Here is an 8,449-nt window from a genome sequence, read left to right as displayed (position 1 = left end):
CCTTGAAGTGCTCGAGATCTTACTGATTTTGCCTTCACCATAACCTCCATCCACCTTGAAGTGGTCGAGATCTTACTGATTTTGCCTTCACCATAACCTCCATCCACCTTGAAGTGCTCGAGATCTTACTGATTTTGCCCTCACAAGGAACTTTGATGCAGGAGAAGGCCATTAGGCCCAACAAAAGGATTGGAACCACCAACAACCACCAACTGTTCAGACTCAGAGTGGACACTCCAACCATGACCGAGGCTGCTTTTCATGATTTTAGCTTTTCGTTCACCAAGACCTGCGATACAGCCCCGATAGAAAGTCGACACCCACTTTCAAATTTTTCACCTTTTGTTGCCTTGTCGTCTGGAATTAAATTCCATTGAAACAGACTTTTTCCCAACTTTATTTACACATCTTAACCCACAACTTCCAAGTGAAAAACAAATTCTACAAATTTCAGAAAATTAATTAAAAATACAGAACGAGAATATCTTGGTTGGATAAGTGTCCACCCCCCTTGAGTTAATACTTGGTGGAAGCACCTTTGACAGCAATTACACCTGGGAGTCTGTTGGGATAGGTCTCTACTAAGTTTCCACACCTTGATTGAGCAATATTTGCCAATTCTTCTGCACAAAACTGTTCAAGCTCAGTCAACTTGTGTGGGGAGTGTTAATGGACAGCAATCTTCAAGTGATGCCACAGATTTTCGATTGGATTTAGGTCGGGGCTCTGACTGGGCCACTCAAGGACATTTATCTTTTTGTTCCTTAGCCACTCCAGTGGAGCTTTGGCTGTGTGCTTCGGGTTGTTGTCATGCTGAAAGGTGAACTTCCGTCCCAATTTCAGTTTTCTTGCAGAGGACAGCAGGTTTTCCTCGGATTTTTTTCTGTATTTGCTCCATCCATTTTCTCTTCTATTCTGACAAGTGCCCCAGACCTTGCTGATGAGAAACATCCCCATAACATGATGCTGCCACCACCATGATTCACAGTGGGGATAGTGTTCTTTAAATGATGTGCTGTGTTGGGTTTGCTCCTAATGCACCATTTTGCATTTAGGTTCAAAAGTTCCATGTTGATTTTTTTCAGATCACAGAACTTTTGCCACATGGCTTCAGAATCTCCGGAGTGGTTTTTTTTGCATACCTCAAATGGGATTCAAGGTGGGCTTTTCTGAGTAATGGCTTTCTTCTTGCCACCCTACCATAACAACCAGACTTGTGGAGTGCTTGGGATATTGTTGTCACATGCACACAGTCACCAGTCTTTGTCACAAAAGCATGTAGCTCTTTCAAAGTTGCCATTGGCCTCTTGGTGGCCTCTCTGATTAGTCTCATGATTGCTTGTTCATACAGTTTGGAGGAATGGTCTGATCTTAGCAGGGTCTTGGTGGTACCAACGCCTTCCCCTTCATAATGATTGCCTTGACTGGGCTCCAAGGGATATTCAAGGCTTTTGAAGCATTTTTATACCCATCCTCTGATCTGTGCCTTTCCATAACTTTATCCAAAAAGCCTTTTGAAAGCTCCTTGGGATCCATGATTGAGTCTTTGCTGTGAAATGCACTACCCAGCAAAGGAATCTCACAGGAACAGCTGATTTTACTCTGATATAATCAGAATCACAATTTAACACAGGTTGAGGCCAATTAAATTGGTGTGTGATTTTGAAGGTGATTGGTTACACCTGAGCTAATTTACAATTGTTATTTTAGGGAGGGGGGAGGGGGGGTTGGACACTTATCCAACCAAGATATCCTAGTTTTGTATTTTTGATTAATTTTCTGAAAAGTCTTGTTTTGTTTTTTTTACTTGCAAGTTTCGGGTTACGGTATGTAAATATAAAGGTGGGAAAAGTTTATTGAATGCAATTTAATTCCAGACTATAAGACAAAAAAAAAGTAAAACTTTTGAAGAGGGGTGTAGACTTTCTATAGTTACTGAAGATGTTAATCTGACCATGACCAGCACAATGATTAATAGTTGTGCAGAGTTTGGGTGTTCAAAGCAATCAACTAGGAACAATAAGTCGTTTTTGGTCATCTTTACCGAGATGACCTAATAAAGCTGGACCAAATGTCCGTCCGTTCGTCAACAATTTTTTTTTCCGATCTGGATTAAACTTAGTATGTGGGTAGAGGTCGATGAGTGTTGCACAACGATATAACTTTTGTCAGGGTTCAAGGTCAGGGTCAAGGTCACGAGGTCACGTAAGTTATAAAAAGTGCCATTTTCAAAACCTATCTAGTCTGCCATTCTACAAGATATTCAGCAACTGTTTATTGATTATGATATTAAAAAATATTATCTTGTATCTAACCAGACAGATTTTTTAATTTCCATCCCGTTTGGCCGCCACATAACCTGGAAGATGGTCAAAAACACCTCCCGGTACAAAGAAAACTTTTTACTTCCGATCTTGATGAAATTTGGTATGTGGGTAGAGGTCGATGAGTGATACCCAACGACACTTTTTTTCCCGGATTCGAGGTCAGGGTCAAGGTCACGAGGTCACGAAAGTTGTCAAAGTTTCCATTTTCAAAACCTATCTCGTCTGTCATTTTAGGAGATATCTGGCAACGGTTCATCGATTATGATAGTAAAAAAACATTATAGAGATGACCGTCGCCCCCACACGGGGGTAATTTTTCTTACTCCCTCCCATCAGTGGTGAGGAGCCATGGAGAGAAAATAAAGTTACAGAGAAAAGGCATGCTCATTGGATCACTAACCCAAGACGAGAGTGTTTCACACAATCAAAACATGCTCGTATATATTCTGACCACTTCATATCAGGTATTTTGTTGTTTATGATAAATTTTGCTTGATAATACACGCGTTTTGGCCAAAATGTTATACATTCACTGGTATTAGTTAACAGTCTGTGTGTTGAGAAGGAAACGTTACAGTAATGATAAGACTCTGCAAGGAAGAAGTAAATATGTTTATACTTTATTAAATTGAGGTTGTGTGGCTGTAGCTATGTCACCAATATTCACTCATCAATTGGTTGTGGCACTGATCGATTGAGTGTGGTCATTTTTCCCAGCATAATTTTTCATGTATGTTGTTTTTGAGTCTATCCATATCAGCAAAGAACGGTCCATCTTGGTGGTGCAGCAAATGACACGCTTTCCGAATCTCGTGTTTCCTCATCTCTAACAGCGGTGATTATAATATGATTGGTGATTACGGTACAGCATCTTTATCACACGCTTTCCTCACCTCGTGATTCATCCTGATGATTTCTGTGTTGATCGTGGGGCTACCCTTGAAAATTTTACTTTTGATTCCCCGGATACGAAGCGGCCATCCATGTTCGGTGGGCCAACATGGGTACTCGCACTCAGAGGGCAGGAGTGATCAGGTGGTCAGTAACTATAAAATACACTATCCATATGGATGCCTGGTGTTGGCTTCATGGTTAGAGTGGTGGGCTTTGGATCCTAGGGTTCTGAGTTCAAATCCCGCTCAGCTGTTGAATTAATACCAGGTTGGGTTAACTCAGCCTGTCTAATTTGCATATGTAACCAGAGCTAATTTACATATGTGCGCCAAATCCCGGTTTGAATCGCGCGCCACAATCAAACTGACACATCGATTCAACATTCTCGACTCACAAACGCTACAACGATCACACAACATCAAGATGCCTTTATTGTCACTCCACAACATTATAACCTTACCCAAGCTCACTGTGCATTCGCCATTGCTCAATAACCACAATGAACGACCATGCCATCTCAACCACAGCTCGCCTGCCATGCCGCCTCTGCCATCACCTAACCACACAGTCACCACAGACGCGTGCCACCTCCTTTGGAGTAACGAGTACAAATCACCGATAGCAGGCACTCTGGACCTGGAAGTTTAGACATTTGTAACTCAAAGCGTAAGTATGTGCTCATCACCATGTGACATCATTTGGTTAGCCTCAACACCCCGCTTTGTTGTGGTCCCCATTGGGTGTCCAGCGCATTTTCGCACCTGGAGAATGCATCCGAAGACGCCAGTGCCATGTTAAGTGCAGAGGTCCATCTGGTGAGTCATCTGCAGTCAATGCCAGCCTCTTCATGGCTGTGGCCTCACATGAGCGGTGCCGGCACTAGAGGAAACACGTGAACCAACAGGGGTGCTGTCGGTCCCGGTCCCTCCACCTAGTGACTCTTTTGGTCCACATATAGGCTCCGCCCCCACCAAGTAACTCTTTAGGTGATGCGTTCCAGACAACAAGAGAAATCTTTTTAAGCTTAGTCGGTGGTGCTTGGCAAGAGGTGGAATGGAGCTTACGGATCGGAGCAGGTGGAACGGAGTTTGCGGAACGATGCGCTGGGTGAGCGAGTGATCCAGGCACCGTATAGAGTGCATTCATTACGGCCAAGTCGATAAAACATTTACACGCACAGATAATCTCACACATAAGTAAATGATCTTCTCACGCGTTCTGTCCCCCCGTTCCGTGTCGTCCGCTGTGGATGTATGACAGCTTGGCAAGGGACGAGTTCTTTGGGTTGGTGCTAAACGTGCATGCGTCCTTTTGTCGAGAACATGGTGACGGATGATTCATCTGACCATGTCATATTTCTCCACTGCTCGGTAGTCCATTGCCTTGTGCTCCTTGCATCACTAGACTCACAAATGTTCATTTCCAGGTGTGATGAGTGGTTTGTGCACTGCGACCCGAATGTGGTATCCTGTTCTGTGGAGTTCTGGGCGGACCGATTTTGATGCAACTGGCTGCTCGCACCCCAGGTTGAAATTTCGTTAATTGATCTGCAGTTGCTCACCTGCTTTGCCTTGCACTGAACATGGATGTGTGATAATAAACCTGTGCAAAGCAATCTTTTTAATAATAGGTGCACGTGTAAGCACGAAAATCATTAAATTTGTGTTGTTGACAACAAATCACTACAACTTCAACATACGATATTCAATACATATTACGCAATCGCTTCTGGGGAAGAAACGCAGGCAATTTGTGAAACACAAAACTTGATCGAGGCATGAAGGCGAATAACCTCATTTTAATTTTCAATTTTTTTTTTTTAATCCAAACATAACCCTCGACCTTCCTCGGGATGAAATAAGAGGCCATGCAAAGTTTGGTTGCACTGGTTCCTGCAGGGTGCGAATGCAGAAATGAATGAAAGAAAGAGGGGTGGGAGAAAGAAGGAAAAAACAATGGGGAACAGAGACATGAGATCTGTGGAAGGGAGAGGGATGGGACGGGGTACATGGGGTAAACAAGATGGACACTATAGGAACTTTCAGGTGCTTATATCTTTATATATCTAATGATGAAAAAGCTCTCTTAATGATTCCGAGCTTGCAATTGGCAGCATCTGATTTATGGCAACTAAAAGATAAGCTTGAATCAAAGAGCATCCCAAAATCCTCCTCCCGTCCTGACTTGATTTCTCTGCTTTCACTCCCTTTCCCCATGGTGTTTCTAATCTCCTCATTCCATGATGAATACCTTTATGTTTTGTTTCATTAAAGGGAAGCTGCCAGCACCGTGACCATGGTCTCATCAATATCATTCTGGAGCACCACTACATCCCTATCCACCACTCTTGTATAATTTAGTATTGTCTTCAAACAACAACTTTTAAACTGAATTGAATTGATTTGGGGAGATCATTTATGAAGACTAATTACCTCCGCCACCGAAGGTGAAGGAGGTTATGTTTTCACCCCTTTCTTTCTGTTCGTTTGTTACTTGCAAAATCGAAGATTTTTTTTCAAGTATATTGGTTAGTCGATTTTGTTATTCTGTCTGTCTGTCTGTTTATCACCTACAGGTCACAATTTTCAACTGATCTTCACTACACAGTGGAGTTTGTCATAAGGAAGCAGCTTATTGTTTGAGAGGTCAAAAGGTCAACAACTTAGATGAGATTTCTAAAATACTCAATTTTCATCCGATTGACTTGAAATTTGAAGAGGATTTATATTTCAGGTCACTGAATTCAATGAGTCAATTATTTTTGAGGTCAACATAGGCCGAATTTCTAAACTTGTCAATTTTCATCCGAATCACTTGAAATATGAAGAGTTGCACACAGTACACTGATGAGACAAAACATGATGGCCACTGACAGGTGAAGTGAATAACATTGATTATCTTGTTACAATGGCACCTGTCAAGGGGTGGGATGTATTAGGCAGCAAGTGAACAGTCAGTTCTTGAAGTTGATGTGTTGGATACAGGAGAAATGGGCAGGAGTAAAGACCTGAGCGACTTTGACAAGGGCCAAATTGTTATAGCCAGACTACTGTGTCGGAGCATCTCTGAAACGGCAAGGCTTGTCTGTTTGTTTGTGTGCAGGATATCTGAAAAGGTTGTGGACGATCTGGATGAAATTTTGTGGGGAGCTTCGGTGTTTGACAAGGACGAACTGGTTAGATTTTGATTAAGATCCGGATCCTCGAATTTTTAAAGTGATTCTTCACCGTTGAGGGATTGGGCCAAAAACGATGACTAGCACGATATCTCAAAAAGTTGTGGACAGGTTGGGTGTGTGCCAAGGAAGAACTGATTCAATTTTGGTGAAGATCCAAATCCGGATCTGGATACGAGAATTATTTAATATTAAAAGTGATTTTTCACCATTGAGAGATAGCGCCAAAAACGATATATTACTGTATAGCATAATATTTCAAAAAATGTATTGGGCCCGATATGTTCTCCTGGATCAGGCATTGCATGATGGAGGTATGCGCTCCACCGAATGCCCTTCTAGTTATCACTGGAACAGAAGTAGTGGATGCAATTCCATTTACTACAACCCTCTGTGAGTGGTCTGACAAATATGATTTGATACATTTGACCACCTGACCACCGATTCACCATAAGGAGCTGACCACTGATTCCATGATTCAAGCATGTGTAAGAGCGGGACATGAGGCTCACTATGAAAAGCCTTTCTGTAGTCCAAATACATGCAATCAAGATTGTCACCAGCACAGAGTGACTGTGACCACTGTTCTAAAACTTCCAGTAATTGAGTAGTACAAGATCAACCACTCCTGGATCTGTGCTGTAGATCACTTCCCTCTTGATGGCTCACAAGTGCATGTCTGATGATGTTGACTCAGGCTGTCATCCTTCTGAGGTTGGCAAAATGAGTACCAGCTTACTGGTAACAGGGGTAATGGCATCAGCGTTACAGCCACACTTCCAGAAAATAATGCAGCCAGCAGCTACAGGCTGCATGTGAATAGATTAATAGCAATGACTGACCAAAATTAATTGTGAAAATCAAAAAAAAAAAAAACCGAGTAACTGATGCAAAATCTTTCTCAAGCCTGTGACTGGAAACAAAATCATTTTGGGTGAACAGAACAGGGTCATCCATGGGGATTTAATCGTGAAAATGATTAGGCCCGGAAGAGAATACGGATACAAGTCAAACATTAGTTTATCGCAATTGTTTACACACTGGAACTAGTGCGATGAACCCAATGAGGAAAACTTTGAGTTAATGTGCAAAAAGAAAGACAATTTCTTCAAAACTATGAACACATTTCGCTTGTTTTCACACAAATTTCAGTCTCATTTCACCATTTTCCAAAACACTTCACACAATTCTCCTCATTCGGCACAATCTTCACGAATAAAATCTTTTGTGTTCACATGGAAAACAATCAATGGCATTCAAAATACTAAACTTCAGTTATTATCAAATGAACACTCATTCCTCACAGGTGAAACACCAGTCGCTTTAATTATTCAATGAGCAATCAGAGCTTGAACACAAATAAAAGGGCTACAGGTGAGCTCTCCTGTGTTGGAGAACAATGACTGTAAACTATCACTTCACAAGTAAGCTTCACAAGTAGGTTGCTGCATGATGACGTCTTCGTTCCTCAGATTGACGTTAAGCCGGGTGTCCCATCTGCTAGCATTTTCTGGTGGACGATAAAGATCCCGTGGTGTCTTCCCTGAAGAGTAGGTGAGATAAGAACAAATTACAACTTCCTGGCCAAATTGGCTCTAGTCAAACGACAGGCCAGGTCAGCCAGTTCGTAAAAGTTGGGCCAAATAGCTGACCCCAAAAGAAGGTGGGATTAGTTGGGGCTCTTGAGGACATAGTATTTGTATGATATGGCACTTGCTTGTTTGCAAGATGAAAACTTCAGATGGGCAAACACTTTTTGACTTTCAACTGCATCATGCTTTTCTCCTTTCCAGGAACCTCATTTGATCGCATCTCCTCTCTGTGCTGAGACACTTAAAAACTGTCCTGATATTGTCGTCTTATGAAAGATAATAGCTTCTAGAAACAACAGCAATGGAAAAGGGTGGATATTTATAATAGTACCAACCAGATATACATGACTCTTTTATTCAATACTGTTACGGAAATGGCCCTGACTGGACTAGTAAATATAGGATTTGCTCAGATCCCCCATTAAATGCACGTTTCGCTAGGTTGTGTGGTAAAATGGACG

Source organism: Eptatretus burgeri, chromosome 15 (genome assembly GCF_056783735.1).
Source record: "Eptatretus burgeri isolate ZD-2024b chromosome 15, Ebu_testis_v1, whole genome shotgun sequence".
Classification (NCBI taxonomy): domain Eukaryota; kingdom Metazoa; phylum Chordata; class Myxini; order Myxiniformes; family Myxinidae; genus Eptatretus; species Eptatretus burgeri.
This window is presented reverse-complemented; position numbering follows the sequence as displayed.